The sequence below is a fragment of the Otolemur garnettii genome, unplaced genomic scaffold (assembly GCF_000181295.1).
Source record: "Otolemur garnettii isolate 467f Iridium unplaced genomic scaffold, OtoGar3 scaffold00051, whole genome shotgun sequence".
NCBI classification, from domain to species: domain Eukaryota; kingdom Metazoa; phylum Chordata; class Mammalia; order Primates; family Galagidae; genus Otolemur; species Otolemur garnettii.
The window spans coordinates 4661798-4684977 of NW_003852446.1; the positions used below are offsets into that span (position 1 = coordinate 4661798).

Below are 23180 nucleotides of genomic sequence, written 5' to 3' on the forward strand. Positions count from 1 at the left end.
CACTGGGGCGGGTGTAAGGGAGGTGGAGGTCTGGAGGCTGGCTATCTGAGGGGCAGAGGGAAATGGAAGCTCGGGTTTATTCCATGGGGAAAAAGACACACTCAGGCTGAGTCAGGGTGAGTTGAAGGTTTGACATGTCACCCTACTGGATGAAATCATTGTTCATAGTCTCTATTAAAGAAAACAGTATATCCCATATGTCACACTTCAGAACGATCTCATTCTTTTGAACATAAGGGTTAAAAGGAAAGATTTTGGCACCCAAGGGAACCAGCTTCGATTTTCTAGAAAACCATGGGATATGAATAACCTTATTCCTTAATTCAGATAAGTGAGGAATTGCTATGGTATCAATACAGTCACACAAAATGAATGACATGAATCAAGCAGCTTGTCCATCAATAGTTTATAAGAGTCGTTGGGACTCAGAACTTGTTTATTTCATGCACCCGAATCTCTACAAAACTGTTTTTGGAGAAGCTTCGGCCTTAGCTCAGCTTTTCGATGACTTGTCGGGGGCAGAGGTGAATGCAATCATCTTCTTAGAACACAAGAGAATTTCCTAGAAAAAGAGCAGCAAGGAACACCATGAACAAACAGCATTGCCTCATGCTCTTGGGATAATCTTTTTCACCACCCAGCTCATTTGAGAAAAGAAACCAAAATCCACGTCCAGGAAGTGAAGAGGGTCCTTGGAGAGGCACAGTTACCAGAGCCTCAGAGTGCTGGGCTGGTTGGGGCTACTTCACAGTTTAACACAAACCATGGTGAAAAGCAAATGGGGCCTCCATAGTTCTCGTTGCAATATTCTGGGAGGGGCTTGTTAGCATCCTCATTAGCGCTTTCTATATTTGGTAACCTTCAGGGAGTGTGTGGTGTTCCAAGAGCTAATGCCTGGGCCTCACCCTCAGAAGGTGGATCTGCTCTTACCGAGCTGGGGGGTGGCCTGGGCATCAGGGTTCTTTAAATCTCTCCAGGTGATCTTAATGTGCGGCCCGGGGTGAGAAGCAGTGGGTTCTAGCCAACTGCTGGCACTTTAGAACTTTTTCACAGTAGAAAGTTTTAATATCCACTTGGCAGTAAGCATGTAACTGAATTTACAAGATCTAAAAATATTTGAGTTGCGGCAAAAGCAAGAAAAGAGAAACGCCCCTTTTTGACTCAAGGGTTCACAGCTGTGCTGATACAGCTGGGCCATCGACTCCCAGCGTGAACCCCAAAGCTGACATTACAGGCTGTGCACCCAGCACATGTGAGCTCACTACCCGTGCTGTTCTCTGTGGAGCTAAAATTGAACTGGATTTCAAAAAGTAAGATTCTGTAGAGTTGTCAGTAGCATGTATCAAGAACCCTACTCTAAATGGTTTATATGGGCTAATTTATTTAATCCCCCACACTATCCCATTTCATGGATGAGGGTGTGGAGGTACAGAGGGTCAGTAAATTGGCCAAGGTCACAGCTAAGAAATGGCCCCAGGATGCTGGAGCTTGTACTTTTGGCTCCCACTCTGTATGGCTGCTACCTTCACGGCAGAAACCTGAAACGAGGAGAATGGGGAGGAAGAGAGAGAGCTCAGTGCACGCACCCTGGGGGTTGTGGCAGGCTAGTGTGGGCACGATGGAGGATATAGGAGCTCACGGGCTTGTAAGAAAGGTTGAGGCAAAGATGCAATGGACACCATTGAAGAGTAGAACAAGAAAAGTTGCCCTAAGAGAAACACTAATGAATTGGAATGAGGGCTCAGGGGAAGGAGGAAGAGAGACTTTTTTTTTTTTTTTTTTTTTTTTTTAAAATCTGGAAAGGTCCCAGGAGGAGGCAGTGTTAGAGAATAATTCCTTCTGACCATACCAGAGAGGTGGAAAGAGGCTTGGCCCTGTTCCAGGAGCCACAGCTGGGTCCCTGGTGGTGCCCCGCCCCCCCCCCCCCCCCCCCCCCCGCCCTCATTATGCTTAGAACCCAGCGTGCTCTCACACAGTGAGCCTAGAGGAGCTCTGGAGGGAGAATTTCCAGATGGCAAAATCTTCTGACTCTGTCCCCCAGCCCTGAAGTGACCACTCCCTTGCAGTGGTGTCACTTGTATCCCTGTTGCTGCCTCTTGCCCAGCGCCATCTGTGCTCCTATGCCACGTCCCCCATCACAACTCCAGCCAGGCATGGAGAAAAGCCTCTTTCTTGGCTGCTTTTGGCAAGTTGGGGCATGCCGTCACGCTGAAGAACTTTGATAAATCTTAAGGAAGAATAAAGGGAAAATAGTGTATGTTTACTATTATGTGAGTCTGGCAATAGTCGAATTTCTAAATACCAGTTTTCTAACCCCACATCCTAACAAAGGGAACTATATGAGCTACAAAATCCCTGTATCCTTAAATGATAACCCATCCTAGACCAAAGGGCTGGTATAATTTTATGTGTACCATCTCTAACTTCTTTCCCTTGGGATTCCCCTGCTTGAGTTGCAATAGCAATTGGCTGTTAGGCCATCCCTTCATCCTCCTCCCTACTCACCCATTCATCCAGTATTAATTTATTGAACACTTACTATGTGACCACCCCTGTGGTAAAAATGGTTAATATTTTTCTTTGCCCCTCACCATCAAGAACAAATCTGATTCTACCCCAATGAGTTAGATCGGATGATCTCGATTCTTCATTCCTTTTTCCACCCAGTGACCTTATGGTTGGCTGTCCCCATTGACTTTGGCCTGGCCATGTGACTTGCTTTGGACAATGAAATGTTAGCATATGTGCCATAAAGTGAAGGTTTTCAATGTTCTTGATGTTTGCCTTATTCCCTTGCACTTCTGTGGTCTTTCACCAGAAGAACATACCCTATGTAGCTGCTAGTTCCAGAATAAGGAAATACGGGAGTAGACGTGACTCAGTATACAATCCAGAGACAAGCCCAGAAAAACCATAGCTAACCTACAGACCTCTGAATAAGAAAACTAGACGTTTTCATAGTAAGCCATTGAGAATTGGGGGTTGCTTCTTACATAGCCCTTTCTGGCAGTAGCTGACTAATACACCCAGATAAGGATCAGACCAACCAAACAAAAGAGTCCCTCCGTATAAGACCATACCATTTTCTTTTCTTTTCAACTGCTAAAATTCTAAACTTTTTGGTGTGCATATCCCAATCCCCGGGTCTTCCTCTCCATGTTTTGCTTTGAAATCTACAGCTGACTAAAAGAGACGTGGCAATCAATACCACTGTTGGATGGCCAACTCCTTTCAGACCTCAGCTATTTTCTGACTGTCAGGAGCATCTCTCTCTCTTATGGAGGGTAATGGCCTTACCCAAGTTCATTTAACACCAAGACTAAATCACACATGTAGTAATTAGAAGACATACTAGATGGTACTAGGAAGGCCTATTGCTCATGCAGAATAAAAACTTTGTAAATAATTTGTCATGAGATGGAAAAAGCTTTGCAGGGATTCTAGTGGAACAGTGAAGAGATGGAATAGGTGGTGGAGTGACTCAGCAGAGATAGTAAGACATTGGGCTTTGAAGTCAGAGACCTGGATACATTTGTCACTTACCAGCTGGGTGACTTGGGAAGGCTGGTAAATGTCCCTGAATTTGTTTCACCTGCAAATTAGGGATAACATGCAGGGATTAAATAGGTATTGCATCATCTATAACGTATCTACTAGAGTATCTAGTACATAGTAGATGCTTAATACACAGGAGTGGTTATTAAGATGATTTAGAAACATAATTCCACAGCAGAAAAGGGTGAAGTTAGTAGGGAAAAGGGAGGCCAAATTAACACACTGAGAGTGTCCTGTGTGCCAGGAGCTGTTTTGAGTATTTCACATTTATTAATGAATCTCATAACAACCCTGCAAAGTAGGTACTATTATCGGCATTATATAGGGGAGGAAACTGAAGCTCAGAAAGAGAGGAAAAGTAACTTTCTTTGAGGTCACACAGCTAGTAAGCATTGTAACACAGGCAGTCTGGCTGCAGAGCCCTTGTTCCTAATTCCCCTGTGTATGGCCTCTCAGCAGAGAGACTTTTTAGAAGGGAAGATAGGGAGCTCAATGTGTGCCAAGAGGCAGACTTGGACTAATCTAGTACCCAAGGGCATGAAAAGTTGGAAACTAATGAAAGAAGCAATGTAGAAATATAATCTAGTGAACTCGTTTGGTAACCAACTGCAAGCATCGGGTGTTAGAGGAAGAGGCAGAGCTCACTGTACGATGTTTGATTTTTGTAAATGATGAAGATAAATTCTCAATAAGTTGTATGTTCTAAGAAATTACATCATGTCCAAAGAAGTTCTCCCAAGATTCTGGAGAAACTTGAAGCATCTTTACAGTGGGTGGAGAATGGACCCAACCTTGGTCTGCTGTTCTTGAACTATGAGAAGATAAGTGAATGTCCACTTGGCTTTTTTTCCAACCTAGATGTTCCACTTTTATGCGTGATGCCAAAGCCACCCAAATCAGGCCTCTGTGTCCAAGTTGCAAGTTAAATTAAAGCTGTCAAAATGCACAACCAGTTCTGATATTGAATGCCTGAGTGCCAATCCCAACTCTCCATACTTCCCAAAGAATGATTCCCTCCCATGCACTGACTGCCTTTGCCCCAATTCTTCTCTTTTCCTTGGGTGAGTTCAATAAACCTTCCATATGTTATGGATTCAAATTTATTTAAAGTTGTTTGTTACACAGAGAAACCTGTTTTCCTCCTTCAACTGGAGTGTTTTTCTATCTGTAAAAATGTTTTAAGTATCAGGGGTTCAGATGGGCTATGTGTACATCATGATTCTTTCCATTGAAATTAATGGAAATATATTTTATTCAATGACTTTTCACTTAGCAAGGCTTTTAGGACAAAATGAAGTATGCTATATTTTGGTCATATAGTATGAATTCCATATGTGTTTGAATGAATGGGTGCCTTTGTGAGAGTCACAGGAGAAAGGAGTTTCAAGATGGAGGGGGAGAGCTGATACCCCACTTTTTGTGGTGAGAATACATAAATTGTATGTTCTTTTCTTTCCACGCTCTTAGTATGTGCTTGGGAGCTATTTTCTCATTTGGTCCTTCTAAATCTGAGATTGAGATCAATAGTTTTTTGTTTTCTGAGACAGAGTCTCACTTGGTCACCTTTGGTAGAGTGCTGTGGCATCTTATTTCACAGCAACCTCAAACTCTTGGGTTCATGCGATCCTCTTGCCTCACCTCCCAAGCAGCTGGGACTATAGACACCTGCCACAATGCCTGGCTATTTTTTAGAGATGGAGTCTTGCTCTGGCTCAGACTGGTCTCAAACCTGTGAGTCAGGCAATCCACAAGATCAATAGTTTTGATTTTTGTGGTTTCCTTTTGAAATATTAAAATGATGAATCCACTTATAAGTCCTGCTAATATCCTTCCCCATGAACCAGGCCAGTGCTCAAGGCTGGATTATATGGTTAAAGGTCTATGAATAGGCAGTCAGCGCCTGCCACAGGCAGTGTCCAGCCCTGGCCTTCTAATTTATATAGGCAGTGCTTGGTGTTTTAAAAATAATTCAAGTTTCATCACAGCAAATGTCACTGCAATGGAGTATCCTCTATAACCTTCTGTCTGATCTACAGCTAACGGATAAAACACTCTAAACAAACAAGGGCCAACTCTAATGAAACTAATGAAGTCAACTATTTTTAGTTTATCGGTTGTGGTAGTCTCCCATCAACCTGTTCCCCAGGCCCAGGAATCAAGTGCCTACATATGGCTTCTCCTTTCTCTTAGGGGACTCTTTTCAGCATGAATACCTCTCTAGGCTAGCTTCAACCTCTGGACAGTGTGACAGAGGACAGCCCACCCCTCAGGGCACTAATTAGTGCCAACATGACAACGGCTTCCAATAGATTAATTTTCTCCCTTTCCAAAGCAATACTCACATTTTCTTTTCTTTTCTTTTCTTTCTTTCTTTCTTTTTTTTAATTAAATCATAGTTGTGCACATTAACGCTATCATGGGGTACAGTGTGTTATTTCCATATACAATTTGAAACATTCCCATCCAGTTGGCCAACAGAGCCTTCATGTCATTCTCATAGTCATTGTGTTAAGACGTTTATATTCCACATTTAGAGAGATTCACATGTACCCTTATAGGATAGATCACAGGCGTGATCCCAACATTACCCCTCCCTTTACCCATCCTTCCCCCTCCCCTCCCCTCCCTCTCCCCTTCCTCATATTCTTGGGCTTAACTTGGGTTATAGCTTTCCTATGATAGCTAACTATAAGTTTCATAGTAGGGTTGAGTACATTGGATACTTTTTCTTCCATTCTTGAGATACTTTTAATGCAGGCCTTTAACCACATGCAGGGATGAGGGGCAACCATGTGGACCAATGTCAGCATGTTGGGGATGGCCAAGAAAAGAAAGACAAGAAAACACTTGTTAAGCTGTTGGAGGAACTAAACCTAGAACCTCCATCCTCTGGACTTGTTACATGAGGTGATAAAGGGTCTTTCTCAGGGGCACGGAACATTTTCACGTTGGAGGGCTATGTTAATTTAGCTGTAATCAAATAAGGCCGCATTCAAGAAACTTCAATTAGATATACTTATAGTTTACAAAATAATGTCCATTTTTTTATTGCCATCTTCTCTTTTATTTTTTATATACAGGAGTAATATAATGTCCATCTTTAACTACTGTGCACTTAATAATTTCCAAAAAAAATGAAAATTATTTGTTAATTTCAAAGTTGGCCTTTTAATGACTTTGTCACGTCTGCTTTTTATTGGAAAGCATTTGAATATTTGGTTGCAGCATGGAGGTCTGCAGTCTCAGTTGATCCTCTAGATCAGTGGTTCTCAATCTTCCTAATGCTGTGACCCTTTAATACAGTTGCCCAGGTTGTGGTGACCCCCAACCATAAAATTATTTTCGTTGCCACTTCATAACTGTAATTTTGCTACTGTTATGAATCATAATGTAAATATCTGATATGCAGGATGGTCTTAGGTGACCCCAGTGAAAGGGTCGTTTGACCCCCAAAGGGTTCGCGACCCACAGGTTGAGAACCGCTCCTCTAGATGGGTATCAGCCATTTGTGACTTTAAGGGCATCTTGACTAGAGTTAGGTAGGACAATGTAAATTCACAGCAATAAGTGGTTGGAAAGCAAGAAAGCATTTTTGGGGCTCGTTGCCAAAGGAATGGGTATTCTATTGCATTTGACATATTTCAATTGAATCTTTCTTAGTATCAGTGAATTTGAAATGTCATCTCCTGAGAGCTCAATGAATTCTATCTATAGTTCTTTAGGTGCCTTGGTGATATCAACTAGGTGAGGCTGAAATGCTAATTTCAGTGTGATGTCATGATTTTCAAAGTCACTGAACCTTTCATTGCATTCTCCAATTAATAGATCAGTAATAGCTGAGTATTATTCAAATGATTCACATATATCCTGCTTATTAATGACCTTTGCTAACTGGGGAAAATGTTCATCTAAACTTTCCTTTTGAAGAAGTGTTTTGGAAAAAAGATAACTTTATTCCAAATGCTTGGATTTCTTTTCTTTCTTTCTTTCTTTCTTTCTTTCTTTCTTTCTTTCTTTTTTTTTTTTTTTGCCACGTATCACATGTAGACTTAGTTCTACCTTACAAAGAAATATTCTAGTCATTTTGACTTGGTATCACACAGAAATGCTGGATTCCTATAGAAATCTTCTTTCAATAATTCACAATGCCGATTCTGTTCTTCATAAAATGTAACTATCTGTTCTCTCAGAGATAACATTTTTACCTGTCCCTGTGATAGTCAATGCACTTTAGACTGATACAGCAAATCCTCACTGAATACCTCATCATTTAGCTTTAGCATGTTAGGAAACTGACACTGCCACATTGCATTTGCATGAGTATAGTTAACAATACTTCTAAGTTGTTGCAAAGTGTCACTTAAAATAGTAGCTTTAGGGCAAGGATACTGCTGATGCAAGATACAGTGAAAAGAAATGAGAGCATCTGGATCTGTTAATACTTTTTCTAAATTTGTACGATAGACCCTTGATGTTTTCCTGTCATGGAAGGTGCACCATCTGTAAATACACTCACTAGATTTACCAAACTCAGTCCAGCTTCACAACATTTATTTTGAAAGTTATTGAAGACATCCATTCCCCATGTTCTGTTTGCAAGAGTGCCCAAAACAAGTAACTCTTTGCAGCAATGAGAATCTTCTGTTATGACTCCAATGAAGTACAAAACCTGTACTGAGTCAGTATCAGTGAGTTCATCCACAGCAATTGAATACTATATATTTTCCTTTTGAAGTATGAGATGAAGTTGTTCTGTTCCGCTGAAGGCTAATTCATGCTGCTGATCAGTTATGGTTCTCCTTCAAAGATGCATTTGTTTTGTTCATAGTTTGAAACTTTTTCAGGGTCTAAGCATCCTACAACTTTGGCAATGCAATCTTCCACAATTTCTATATCACTGAATGGCTTCCTTTTTTTCCGGAGTATATAAGCTACTTTATAAGTTGCTTCAGCGGTATAATTTTCAAGTCTTATTGCTGCTTGAAAGCATTCTCTTTGCTTTTCATTTTTATCTTTTAATTTCTGCAATATGACCTTTCATGCCTCTCCCTCTAATTTAAAATATCTGTGGTCCTGTGAGTGTTTTAATGCTGATGAGCCTTGACTTTCTTAAATGTTGATATTTCTGCATCACAAAGCAAACAAATCATCTTATCTTTGTCAGTGCAAGATAATATTGCAATTCCCAATCCTCATTAAAAAATTTGTTTACTTCTTTCAGCAGTTTCTTGGTTTTCTTTGACATGATGGGCTGTTAAGCAGACAGAATTGAAAATTACTGTCAAGCTGTGCAACTGTTCATAAATTCCATTTCATACAGAAACACAGGGCACCATTGTCAAAAGCTGGTAAGAGACTGGCATACTCAGCTCCCATAAACTCTCGCCAACCAGCCTTTTGTGGTAGTAGAATAAGTCAGGTGAGCAAAGTTAGAACTACATCATGAGCATAGCAACCATCAGTTTCCCTTATGGCTTTATTCATTCATTTATTTATTTTGTTAAGTAGCCCTGGGCCAGGTTGGAACCCTCCAGCCCTGGAACATGTGGCTGGCGGCCTAACCACTGAGCGACGGGTGCCCAGCCACCCTTATGGCTTATTAATGTTCTAATTGTGCCAATCTGGGGGGATTATTTTGTTGAAACTCATTTTATTCTTTGGTATTTTAAATATGTTCATTTAAAAAAAAAAGATACAAATGTATTAATAAAAACAAAAGGGTTTGTTCTGTAAAACTTAGATTCAGTCCAAAGGTTGCACTTAAGGACCTACAAGGCCACAGGTACCTCATCCCTGATCTTGCTGTTTAAGTCCCTGTTACCTGTAACATCAGCATGCCTGGGAGCTTGTTAGATATGCAGAATCTCAGCCTGCCCCAGAACGTCTGCATCAGAATCTACATTTTAGCAAGAGTTGTAGGTGACTCCATCAGAGTGTGAGAAATGCTGATTGAAGCCATTTCTGATTAGGATTTTGGGGGTTGGCAGCTAGAAAGCAAACTGATAGCCTGTCTTACAAACTGATGGCAAAGATCTTATTTTTACATCATCACCAAGCAAAGGATGCGAGGAAAAGATGATAGGTCCCAAAGAATCACTTAAGTAGCAACCCTATTAGAAGAGTTCCCTGGCTCTTTAAACAGCTCTATTTCCAAAATCAAGAGGAAGCAACGCATAATCACATGGTGAATGTACTTTTGTTGGCTTCAAAGCATAGTGAAAACAGCTCTTAACAGTCTTGAGCTTATTAAACATGCAGGCTGTACCTAGATACCTCTTGGGTCAACATCTCCAGGTAAACAAAGACTGATGGGCAAGAAATGGACGAGGAACAAAGAGGAGAAAAGAGCTCTAAACTGTTTACTTGGTTTAGATCAAATTTCCTCATCTCAGATTTCCTCATAAATTTAGTTACTCAAGAGTAATTGTGGTTCCCATCCAGATTGCAAACAGGATAATCACACAAAATGAAAATAATTCTGTGTTGTAAGAAGGAAAACAAGATACTCTCACGGCATTGCTATTCCTGAAAAGACTACTCGAGTTTCTTGAGGTTGCCCAAATGAGGCAATTTCTTAAATTGTTCTGTGTTTACACTGAATTTAAGCAAGTGTTACAATGGAAGAGGCCACTAAGTATGATTACTTAATGGTCTATTGGTGGACTTTTAGCCAAACCAATCTCAACAATCACAAAATTCTGCAGCCTTTTTTCTTTTTTTCAGGAACCTTCGCTGTTGTCTTTTGTCTCTTGACACCAGGCTATTGAGAAATCACTGAAGTTGGTGCTTATTATAAAAACACAGTTATTATTTCAGAGCCTGCATTTCAGAAACCTCATTCATTAGGTTTGAGGAGCCGATAGCTGTAGAAAAATTATGTGAGGGTTTAAAGGTTAAACCAATTTATTGTTTAGTGATCATCTTTTATATTTAAAAATATTGAGGCCTCAGGTCCCCAAATTTCACTGAAATTTTACCCTACGGAATCACAATGTTTACACTGTGGAATCACTGGGGGAATAAAGGGAGATACACTATTGCATGGTGTTCATAAAAGCATGGAAGCAGCATGGTCCAAACCACGAAGAGACTCCAAAAGTGAAAATGGCCACTTGAAAACATTGCTTTGGCCATTTTAGATATCTATGGGAAGAATAGACGAAGCTAATTAGAAGCAACCCATCTCAGATATTTGTCGATTTCTTGTTAATGGACTAAAAGGGGCAACCTATTCCAAATAAGTCACTCGAAAATCTGCGGCTCTGATGGTACATTCATCTCCATAAGCTTTTCCATTCCTGGCTGCCTGCTTTGCTTTCCTCTTTAGCATCTCCAGTGAACTGAAATGTACCAGAGAACGCAAAGGGAAAAAGATACATCTTTGAGTGGTTTCAAGGGTTGACTGAAAGATCTGCCTCAAGAGGATGTGGCAAGAGATGATCCTGGACTCTATCCTCATGGGAACATGGCCCTTTTTTTTCTGTCAGTTGTATCTTTAGTCCTCAGTATTCAGATAAAGATGGAGCTGAAGTGTTTCACATGGAATTTCCAAGCATTTGTATCTGCTACACACCTGCCACGAGGCCGTCTAGGCACTGTGTGAGATTCAAGTGTCTAAGACTTGTTTCTCTACCTTCTAAAAAAACAAAACTTTGCAATCCAGTGTTGTGGGGTGAAAACCAAGTCACACAGAAGTTTTTGCTTTTTTCTTTTTGCCTTCAGATTTTATAGCTTGGAATAAAGTTTTGGATCATTAAGATGTCCCCTCATACAGATAAATTCTTTGGGCCTTGGTTTTATTAAGAGGCTTACTCAAGCTCTTGCAGATGGCAAATGATGAAACTAGCACCCTGGGCTTTTTGGTTCTTAGGGCAGCAATCCCTTTCTATTTCTCAGAGCCTCTCACTCTATAATCTCCTTCAGATCCTTTTTTCCTGATGCTTTCAGGATGCCAGACTCTCTTGGCTTTCTTCCTCACTGACAGCTTTTTCTCCGTCCCCTCTGCTGAATTTTTTTCAATTCTTCAAACTGTAAATGTTGGCAGGGCCCTGGTCTCTGTCCTCAGACCACTTCTCTCTTTACTCCCCTTCACTGGCGATCTCATCCAAGTTATAGCTTTGACTCTCATCCGTTGCTGATGCATCGCCCCCCAGATCTACACATCCATCTGCCTACCTGGCGTCTCTTTTGAATGCTTACGAGGGACCGCAAGCTTAACATGCCCCCAAACTAAATTTTGTTTTTCTCTCTCAAACCTGCTCTTTCTAGAATCTTTCCCAATTCAATAAAAGGCAACTCCATTCTTCTAACTTTTCAAGCCCAGACATCTGAACATCATCCTCGACTCTTCTATTTCTCTTCTGCCCCATGTCCATTGCATTAGCGACTTTTGTTGGCTTACAAAATAAAGCCTCTCACCACTGCCACTGCTGTCATCCTGGACCAAGCCAACACCAAATTCTCAACTAGATCATGGCAATAACTTCATAACTGGGCCCCATTTCCACCCTTGATCTCCTAGAGCATACCCTTAACTTGGAAGCTAGAAGGATCCTATTAACAGAAGCCAGATCACATCTCCGCTCTGGCTCAAATCCCTCCATTGGCTTCCCTTCCTACTTAGATTAAAAGCCAAGTCTTCAGAAGAGCCCACCAAAGGCTATATACCACCTACTACCTTGTCCTCCCCTCCCTTCTTCATTTCCATTATGACTTCATCTCCTGCTGGTCTCGCCTCACTCATTCTGCTCCAGCAAACTGACCTTGAAATTCCTCAAATGTGCCAGGCATACTTCTACCTCAGGACCTTTGTACCTGCCATTCCTTCTGCTGGGAACACCCTCCCCCAGATATCCGCTCTGCTTCCTTCCTGAGCTCCTTTATACCATTTCTCAAATGTCATCTCAGTGAGACCTTTGATTTCCACATTTACAACTGCAAGCACTCTTCCACCATATTGGTACTCTCTATTCTCAGTTCTTTTGTCTTTCTTGATTGTATTTATCCCATCCAATATGTTTTACATACTTAATTGTTTATGATATTGCTTAGGTATTGCTAGATAACTATTAAAAACCCCAGAATATGGGTGGCGCCTGTGGCTCATAGGAGTAGGATGCCGGTCCCATATACCAGAGGTGGTGGGTTCAAACCCGGCTCTGGCCAGAAACTGCAAAAACCCCCCAAACAAACAAAAAAACAACCCAGAATACCATGGCTTGAAGAAAATAGATGTGAACAGTCTAGGCCAGTGGGGTATCTTTGCTTTAATCATTTAGAGACCTGGGGGTTTTCCCTTGTGTTGCTTTGCCATGGCCTTGGGCATTGTTCCCATCTGCACATTTGAGACTGGGTCACCACCAGGTCCAGGTTCCAGCTGGTGGAAAAGGAGAAGCAAACGTGGAATCAGCATAACCAATGTCTGAAAGGTCATTCCAGAAAGTACTATAAATCTCTTCTCACCTGAAGAGAGTCTAGTCACACGACCACACTGAACTAAGGGAGGCTGGGAGATGTAGTTTAGCTGACTATTCATTTTCTAAGAAAAAGTAGAATATGGATTTTTTTTTTTGTGGGCATCTACCAACATTTGTTGCCTGTATCTCTTCTCCCCCATTAGAATAGGAGCTCCATGAGCACAGAGATTTTTGCTGATCCTTCTTGTTTCTGTAGTCTTGTGCCCCCAGAATAGCTCTTGGTACATTAAAAGAGCTCAGTAAATATTTGTTGAATAAATGAAAGGATTATCCCTATGAAGTCTTTCCTCCTGGGGTTAACAAGAGCAAATATATCTCCCCTAGGACAACCTGGCTAGATCACTTGAGAGCTCATTAGACTCCTCCAATTATGAAAATGGAGACTGAGTCTTCCCTTTTACTGAATCTCAGTAGGGGAACAGTTGCGAATTCTATACCACTACTGTAATACAAAAGATCCCCCAAGATTACCTTGGCCGTAGGAAAAAGAACATTCTCTCAGGCAGTGGGGTTGAGGATTTGGGGGAGAGCCTGGTTTAGAAGGGTGTCCTAGAATTATGTCCTGCAGTGATTCCACATGGCAGGAGTCAGAACTAATTTAATCAATAAAACCTGTTGATTGAAATCCTTATCTGTTCCATGTTTTGTAATAAATTTTTATTAGAACTACAGTTTCCACCCCTAACTATGGGGAATATTTGCTCAGCTAATGAACCAGAATTAAAAGGGTTCAAAGGGCCAGAGAAAGCCTCTATGAACTTGAGTTTCTCTCTCCCATCCCCTTGTTTCCCCTGGCAGAATCCTTCAACTAATTCCCTGCCCAGGTAGAGCACACTCACACAACAGTTTTCACCCAAATACTCAAAATATAGCTTTTTTAAACTTACTGAATAATCCAAAGCACCTTGTAACAGGCTTATAGGGCCAGTCATATTTTACCAAAAGTTTCCTAGTGCAAACAGACGCCTCTGATGTAAGGGTTGGCTCTGCCAGACTCCAAGAGCGGAAGAGAGGAAATAACCATGAAGCTTAGGAACAGAAAAAAAAAAGTTTCCTTCCTTCAGGAGAAAAAAATATTCCCAGTACCATTTTCAACTTAAACTGAGCAATGGAATAAACCATTCCATTGTGAGCGAATTTGGTGTCTTCACAGTCTTATCTAAAGTTTGTATTAGCATTCTCAAAGGATGTCAGTGATTAATTCAAACCGCAGACAATTAAGCTCCAAAGTTGGCTAAAGTCATTTGAAACAAAGAATAGTGAAGTATTGGAGAGTTTTCATTGTTTTGCTTTTCACACCTCAAAGTGTGAAGAGCGAAACCCCAAACCCTCCAAGTGATTTTCATAAACGTAGCCAAACTTAAGGCACTGTCCCATTTACTTTGCGAAGAATATATTCCTAAGTCACAATATGTTGATGAGGTCTGGGGCAGAGTCCATTCCAGCCACGTTTGCTTTGGAAGTTATGCTGAAACACTTACCTATGGTTCGGAACCCCTTCCCCCACCCCAGGTCTTTTGGAACATGGTAAATGCCTCAAAGCTCTTTAAAGACCTTGACATTGTAGTCTGTGTCTTCCCTGGTTGGATATTCTGGGGCGCTAAAAATATTAGAGAGGAAAGCAGCAGGGAATAAATAGAGCTTCAAGGCAGGGCTTTTAAAAGGCCTCTATGATTAATGTTTGGTTCCATCCACTTCAAACAACCGTCTTCTGGCCTACTTTTACATTATTCTTGGTTAGCTAATGTCTATTATTTTAAATTCATTTTTCAGATTTTTGAGAAGACTTATATTCATGCATGAGAATATTGTTTTGTTTGCCCTCTTCTTAGGTTTGGATTTCCAGAAAGCCCTAGCTAGCACTCCCCAATTTGGGGGAGCTTAAGGCAGAATGCACTACACCAGGGGTCCTCCAACTTTTTAAACAGGGGGCCAGTTCACTGTCCCTCAGACCGTTGGAGGGCGGGACTGCGGGCCCTGGGACGAGTCGGCTGCTAAGCAGGACAGGTAGCGGTGGCAAAAACACCCGATGGGCTGGATAAATGTCCTAGGCCTGCCACATGTGGCCTCTGGGCTGTAGTTTGAGGACACCTGCACTACACAGACCCGGATCTATGTAAAAGCATTTTACTGTTGGCTCCTTATTTGTTTAGAAATTTAAAGTTATTCTTAAGAAAAAAATTCAACCCATTCTATTGAATTTCTATTGTATTTCTCTCCCCTCCCCCAAACAATTACTATTTCTGAGTATCCTTTTCCTACTTCAGTTTCAATTTTGGACGGTGATAGCTGTATGTTAGCCATCGTTAGAAAGTCTAAGTCCCCAATTTCCAAAGAGCGCCTGAAAGTTGAACCATGGTGGGGAAGAAGCATTCATCATGAAATGTTCCGAATGGGCAAATCAAATCTGTAGAGATAAAGCAGACTAGTGGTTGCCTAGAGCCCGGGCTGGGGGTGGGTTCTTTTGGAGGAATGTAAATATTTTAAGATCAGATTGGAATGATGGTTGCACAACTGTAAATGTATGAAAAACCATTGAACTGTATATGCTTTAAATGGGGGATTGGATAGGAATTATATCTTAAAGCTGCTTTAAACAAAAAACATGAACAAGGACTAGCTTAAAGCTTCAAGTAAGCGTCAGAGACAGTCCCTTATGTCAACCCCACACATGCATGTGCCTTTCTTGCTCCCCTCCTGACTCCATCTCCAGCCCTATAAAACAGGACAGACGTAGGCTGGCCTGAATGGAAAGAACAGGCTCTCTTCCAGAGAGGCTGGAATCACAAAAGGAAATTGGAGTTGTTCTTGCTTTTGCATCTGTGACAAAATCCTTGTTTTCCAGCGTCACCACGCAGTTTTCAAACGCTGAAAGCGAGTCTGTTACTCCCCTCAGAAACGTGAGTGATACAAAGTCTCACCTCGTACACCCTGTTCATACTTCTACTTGAGCCAAGGGACCGTATGTCATTCATCTTTAGGATCGGGCTATTCACAATGCTGGAAATATGTTTTCATTTTTTTTTTTTTTTTGAGACGGAGCCTCAAGCTGTCCCCCTGGGTAGAGTGCTGTGCCATCACAGCTCACAGCAACCTCCAACTCCTGGGCTCAAGCGAGTCTCCTGCCTCCGCCTCCCAAGTAGCTGGGACCACAGGCGCCTGCCACAACGCCTGGCTATTTTTTGGTTGCAGCTGTCATTGTTGTTTGGCGGGTCCAGGCTGGGGATTCGAACCGCCACCTTAGGTGTACGTGGCTGGCGCCTTAGCCGGTTGAGCTATAGGCACGGAGCCTATGTTTTCATTTTCACAAGAGAAGCCAGTGGGTGAGTGGGGAGCAAAGACTCCATAAAACTTTCTGGGTATGAAATGAAGAAAGTCAAGAAGAAAGCAAAAGGGGTCCTCAGTATTTGATCTGCATAGAACTTAAAGGAAGGTACAATTGCCACAACCCCATCCCCACCTCCTTTGTCCCTTTGGGGATCTTTTTTTATGCTAGATTTTATTATCTGGGGTTCATTGAGGGTACAAAGGATTAGGTTACACCGTTTGCATTTGTTAGGTAAAGTCCCTCTTATAATTGTGTCCTGCCCCCAAGAGGTGTGCCCTACTCTGTACCTCCCCATTCCTCTCCCTCCTACCCCCCACCTTGTATTAGCTCGTCTACTGCCTTCATATTAGAATTGAGTACATTGGATTCTTCTCCATTCTTTTTTTTTTTTTTCTTAAGACAGAGTCTCAAGCTGTCGCCCTGGGTACAGTGTCATGGTATCATAGCTCACAGCAACCTCCAACTTGGGTTCAAGTGATCCTCTTGCCTCAGTTTTCCTATTTTTAGTAGAGATGGGGAGTTTCACTTTTGCTCAGGGTGGTCTTGAACTTGTGAGCTCAAGCAATCCACCTGCCTCAGCCTCCCAGGGTGCTAGGATTACAGTGTTATGCCCAGAAGTTCCACAAAGGCCATACTGCCAAACAAGTTAAATTTAAAGAGGAGTCCTTTTATTGAAGAGCCCACTGGTGACTGCCTCAGTGTCCCACCATGGGGTTTCTGAGAGCAGCCCTGAGTGCTTAAGGGGTCGGGTTTATAAGGCTTGGTCTGTATTCTGGATGGCACACAGGCTGTCCAGGTGCATTTGGGTAGGGTGGCAAGCAAGCATTGTACAGAAGCAGAATTTTTGTGGTTAGTCATATGCTATACATCTTTGTTTTAATATATTTCCCCTATGCATCTTAGTTTCAGTACTTTCCCCACCTAGTCTAGTTTAAAGGTCAGTCCAGGGACAGTTGGTGCCTCCTGGTTCGTTTCCCAGGGCGTTAGCCAAGCAAGAAACTAGGCATGAACTAGAAGCAAGAAATGAATTAGTACTTTTTCAGTTATCTTGGGAGTGAACTAGACTTATTTCATTTTTTTTTTGAAAGCTTGCAGTCCAGAAATTTGCCAGGAGTTAACTGGTATTTTTCCATTATAGCCTGGGCCTGACACCTTTCTGTCTTAGCCTAGGCCCACTAGGCCTAACAACAGATGTGAGCCACCATGCCCAGCCTGCTTCTCCATTCTTGTGATACTTTACTAAGAGGCAGGTGTTCTACCTCCATCCAGGTTAATACAAAAGATGTAATGTCTCCATCTTTTTTATGGCTGAATAGTATTCCATGGCATACATATGCCATAGCTTGTTAATCCATTCCTGGGTTGGTGGGCATTTAGGTTGTTTCTACCTTTGGCAATTGTAAATTAAGCTGTGAAGAACAGTCTAGTGCAAATGGCCTTATGACAAAGTAATTTTTTTCTTCTGGGTAGATGCGTAGTAATGAGACTGCAGGATTGAATGGGACCCTTCAGGGATCTTAATTCCAGTGGCGAGGAAGGTTAGCTGGTCTTTGGGATATGGGAGGGTTTGTTTCTGTGGGATTGGTGAAGGGGAGACTGGTGTTTGGGATGATATGAATACATGTTAGTTCCATATTTGCCACTTTCATCGAAGCCCACCTCAGGGAGAGAATGAAAATCATAAACCACTCAAAATATTCAAGGCCAAGATAACTTTTTTTTTTTTTTGAGACAGAGCCTCAAGCTGTCGCCTTGGGTAGAGTGCTGGGGTATCACAGCTCACAGCAACCTCCAACTCCTGGGCTCAAGTCATTCTCCTGCCTCTGCCTCGCAAGTAGCTGGGACTATAGGCGCCTACCACAATGCCTGGCTATTTTTATTGTTGTTGTTGTAGTTGTCATTGTTGTTTGGCAGGCCTGGGCTAGATTTGAACCTGCCATCTCTGGTGTATGTGGCTGGCACCTTAGCTGCTTAAGCCACAGGCACCGAGCCTCAAGATTACTTTCTTTTTTTTTTGAGACAGAGCCTCAAGCTATCCCCCTGGGTAGAGTGCCATGGCATCACGCTCACAGCAACCTCCAACTCCTGGGCTCAAGCGAGTCTCCTGCCTCAGCCTCCCAAGTAGCTGGGACCACAGGCGGCCCGGCCATTTTTTTTTTTTTGGTTGCAGCCATCATTGTTGTTTGGCGGGCCCGGGCTGGGGATTTGAACCTGCCACCTTAGGTGTATGTGGCTGGTGCCTTAGCCGCTTGAGCCACAGGTGCCGAGCCAAGATAACTTTCAAAAAATAATTTTGTTGAAACACAGATGGAACTGGAGAACATGTGAAATGAAATCATCCATGCACAGGAAGAGAAATCTCACTCATGTGGGAACCAAATATTAAAACAACTGATCTCATAGAGACAGTACATTGGGAAGGGTAGCACAGAGGTGGGGATAAAGTAGGGATGGTTAATAGGTCCAAAAATATAGTTGGATAGTTAGAATGAACAATAGGAGATAGTGCAACAAAGTGGTCAACAATAAGGTACAGTATTTTTTAACTGAAAGGGTAGAATTGAGATGTTCCTAACACAAAGAAATGACAAATATTTTTGTTGTTGAACACTGGACATTTGATGAGGAATTTGTGTTAGGCATTTAGAAGAAGTGCTATGGGTATAGTGATTATATTTTTATGAAAGAATGCTATTTGCCTGCCTTTTGACCGGCGACACTCTCTTCCAGTAACTCCCCCAAATGCCTCACACAAAGGGAAAGAGGAGAGGCACCCCCCGGTACATGTTCTCCAGGCCTTTCAGAAAACATGGAGTCGTTCCTTTGGCCACATACATGGGAATCTACAAGAAAGGTGATATTGTAAACATCCAGGGAATGGGTACTGTTCAAAAAGGCCACCCAAATGTCACCGTGGCAAAACTGGAAGTGTCTGCAGTGTTACCCAGCATGCTGCTGGCATTGTTACAAACAAGTTAAGGGCAAGATTCTTGCCAAGAGGATTCACGTTCGTATTGAGCATATTGAGCACGCTAAGAGCGGAGATAGTTTCCTGAAATGCGTGAAGGAAAAATGATCAGAAGAAGAAGGAAGGCAAAGAAAAGGGATCTGGGTTCCGCTGAAGTGCTGGCCTGCTCCACCCAGAGAAGCCACTCTGTGAGAACCCAGGGAGAGGAGCCTGAGCTGCTGGGCCTACTCCCTGTGAATGTGGGTATATGGGTGTAAAAAATAAAAGGCTACTGTTAAAAAAAAGAAAAAGTCCTTTTTGAGGACTTTTTTGGAATGTTTATGAATGAAACAATGTTATAGTTGAGATTGGCTTCAAAAGGTTTAGGTGAGGAGGAAGAAGGTGTATGGAGAGGATGGGATTGGCCACAAGCAGTTAAACGTTGAATCAAGTTGAAGGATGCAAGGGGGATGGGTCTACCACTCTGTCTACTTCTGTAAATGTTTGGCCTTTTTCATAATAAAAAGCGTAAACATTTTAAGAAAACTGTTTTAAAAGCATTTAGGACAAAACTTGGAACCTGTGGCCACCAATGCAAAAAGGGGGCTTAATAGAATTGAAACACTCGGCGAAATAATCTATAATATTAGTTACAATAAAAGAACTATTGCCAGATGTGTATTCCAGCAGCGTCTACCTTTGTCACCCATTTCAGAAGGGAGTTGACCCAAATAGGAAGTGGCACAGCCAGGGCTAGTTGGGAGTAGCTGTCTGACAGGGCAGGACAGGCTGGTCCCATGGCCTCTCGGACTGCACACGCCGCCCTGCCAATTTGAGGAGTTCCCCAGCTGAGAGGAGGCAGAAGGGACTTAATAATGGAAAAACATTTTTTTAGAAAGGCTGGAAATTATTCTGTTGTGGTTTTTTGTTTTTCGAGGGGAAGGATAAGAATCGCAGTTCTTATTGGCCTCCACAACATAAATACCCTCTACGGTACAATTTCTCCTTCTGTCACACTCAGACAATTTGGCCTGTACAGAGTATGACACGCAAATTTTAACTAGTATGATGTTAAAACACATCCATGGACCAGGATTTTGCTACAGTCTCTGTTCAAGATTAAATTTAAACTAATAACTGGGGGGAAAAAAACCCCACACACGATGGGAGGATTTGTGGCATCAATTTCCTCATGCATCAAATGGGAATAATGGCGTCTACCTTACAGATTATTGTACATATTAACTGAGATAACAAACGGGAAGCAATTAACCCAGTGCCCTAGCCTATCATTAACACTGTTTCTGCAGAACTGTAGGATTCTACTAAGTTGAATCATATCCCTTTGAACACAATAGCCGCATAGAGAAAGCATGCTATCTATGGCCTAATTTCCCTGCAAGGCAAATTTTGGTTCTACCCCCTCTTCTACCCTCAATTATAATTGGGTCCTAATTATGAAGTCTAAGGCAACATTTAGATGGCCTGAAAATAGTACTATATATGATCACCTAGTTAATGAAAGCCTTCTGGGAATGATAATACCTCAAAATATTTACTCTCAAATTACTCTGGCAGACCATTCACTGGGGACGCTGCCGAGGGCTTGCCAAGAACAACACTCATCATGTGTTAAAAATAGACGTCAGAAAGCCATTCAATAAATGCAGAGGGCTTTATAGTCTTAAGAAGTGGTATAAAGTTGCTTTAGCCAGTGTACGAAATAAAGCTTGTTCAAATATGAAAGCAAAATTATTTTTCTCATTTTGAGAGTCAATCAGATGTTTTCAATAAGCAAATTTTCAATTATTTGGTGCATTATACATGTTCTTCTGCCAGTATTCTTAATATCTTTTTGGCATCCCTTAATTATTTTTGTTTTAGCATTTCATAGAACCTGGGGGCCAAAAGGCCAGAAGTAGTTGCTCAAGGCCACCAAAAAAGCTAATGGCAAACTAGTGAAAGAAGTCCTAAATCCCATTTTGATGCTCCAGCCACTATCATACTCGTTTGTAGCATTCAATGAAAACCAATTATTCCCTCATAGAAAACTTCCATAATCTCGGGAGAAATAATATTGCCATATGGCATGTGAGTCATTTTTCTGTGGTCTGTCTGAATATCAAATTCTGAAGCCCTCTGAGTCGCTCCAGATACACACCTATTTTGTACTTATCTAGAAGAGCACCCTAGGTGAAAAGGGCATTCTTGAATGCATACTAATTTCAACATTCAGAGGGTTTCTTCATGGCAGCTCATGTAGAAAGGAATTTCCTTTGAAGAAAATTATTCTGACTCCTAATGGCCTTCTGCTGCCCCATCCCTAGGGCTTCCCATGTTTTTTGAATTCTCCACTTCAGAGTAAATCCTTAAAGTGAAGCTGACTCATGTGCCCCATGATTAACTGTAACTTCTTTTCCTTGCTTTCTCCAGATCCTTTCCACGATGTGAATATTTCCTGCGGTGGCTAGCCAAGGTTCCTCTGCCCGTCAAACAAAGCGTAAGATGACCACTGTTTCTAGTAAGTGAAAAGGTCTTTGAAAGCAGCTTCGAGATTGCCAGTTAACTTAGAGACAGGCTACCATCTATTTGCACTTTTGCAAATCGAATTCTGAGAGCACTAAAATTAGGAAAAGGCTCAATTAGGTGAAGGTCAGTGACTATTTCCTCACCCCATTTGCGTCTGCTTCAATGGAATTTGGTGATTTGCTTATCAAAATAGATTTATGAAATATAACCGGAAGTTATCTTATGTCCAAGAAGTATATCTAATGTACCTGGATTTCAAATTTAAGCCCTTAGAAGAATTGGCCACACTTACAAAGGAAGGTAATTTCAATGCTATGTATGTTCAAGGATCTATTCCATTTTCATATTTATCGCTATTGCTTTATAACAAGATCTTATTGTTTCTTTTAGCTGGTAGGTGTTTAGAAGTATGATTCTCTCAAAGCCCCTTGCATTTTTAATATAATAACACCCATTGGTAGTAAAAACACAAAATGAGCCCCAGATACTTCTGGTGAGAAATAACCTTTCTGTTCTTAGGCAATCATGTATCAAGAGCCTCAAAAAGACATACCACCTTTAATCCAAAAATTCCATTTCTTGAAATTGATTCCAATAAAAATCATCATCAAGGCTCAGGAAAATGTCATTGTTTACAATATCAGAAAAAAAAAACAGCTCATCTAAAAATAGAGAATCAAATTATGTAAATTATTTATGCCAATATTATAGGATATGTCTAGCCGTTAAAAATTATGTTTTGAAAGACTCTAGTAAAAAGATTTAAGATACAGAATTGAGTTGCAGCCTGTACGGTATCAGTATGATTCTAGTACATGTATACCTTTATGTGTAGTGTGTGTGTGTACCAAAGGGGAAAAAGGACTACAAGGGTTGGTCCCCAATACAGTGATAGTGATTATCTCAGCGTTTCTGTACTTTTCATCTTCTTCACAATGAAGATATTTTAATTTTTAAAATACATGGTAATATAATGTAATACATTACAAATGTAATAATATAATTTTCATAATACATGTTGGTGTTTTTACTTCAGAGATGGGCTTTGGCAAAAAAAAAATCTGTGTTTATAGGCTTGTTTCTTTTATCGACCATTTGTCACCTTAAGAATTTATAGAGTGTTTGGTCCTAAGTAGTTAGACTGGCCAGATGTCAAGCCACTAACAGTGTTTGAGGACATTGGTGCGTTAGGTGATGGGGGCAGCAGCAGCTGAGGGAGGGACTAAAGGGACGGGAGAAGTGGCAGTTGTGATGCAGAGATGGATGGTATCTTTTCTCTGGATGCCACAGTCATGTGTGGCCCGGAGGGGCTGGGCCAGGGTGTCAGGCCAGACCTAGCCACTGT

At 41.6% G+C, this 23180-nt stretch overlaps 1 long non-coding RNA gene across 1 annotated transcript in view; it reads right to left on the bottom strand.

Moving 5' to 3' along the window:
• Positions 1-445: 445 nt before the first annotated feature.
• LOC111725983 overlaps positions 446-23180 on the bottom strand; it is a 102499-nt gene continuing 79764 nt past the window's right edge. The window contains exon 3 of the long non-coding RNA XR_002773902.1: positions 446-562. This is a non-coding gene — a long non-coding RNA (uncharacterized LOC111725983). The remainder of the gene's footprint in view (positions 563-23180) is intronic.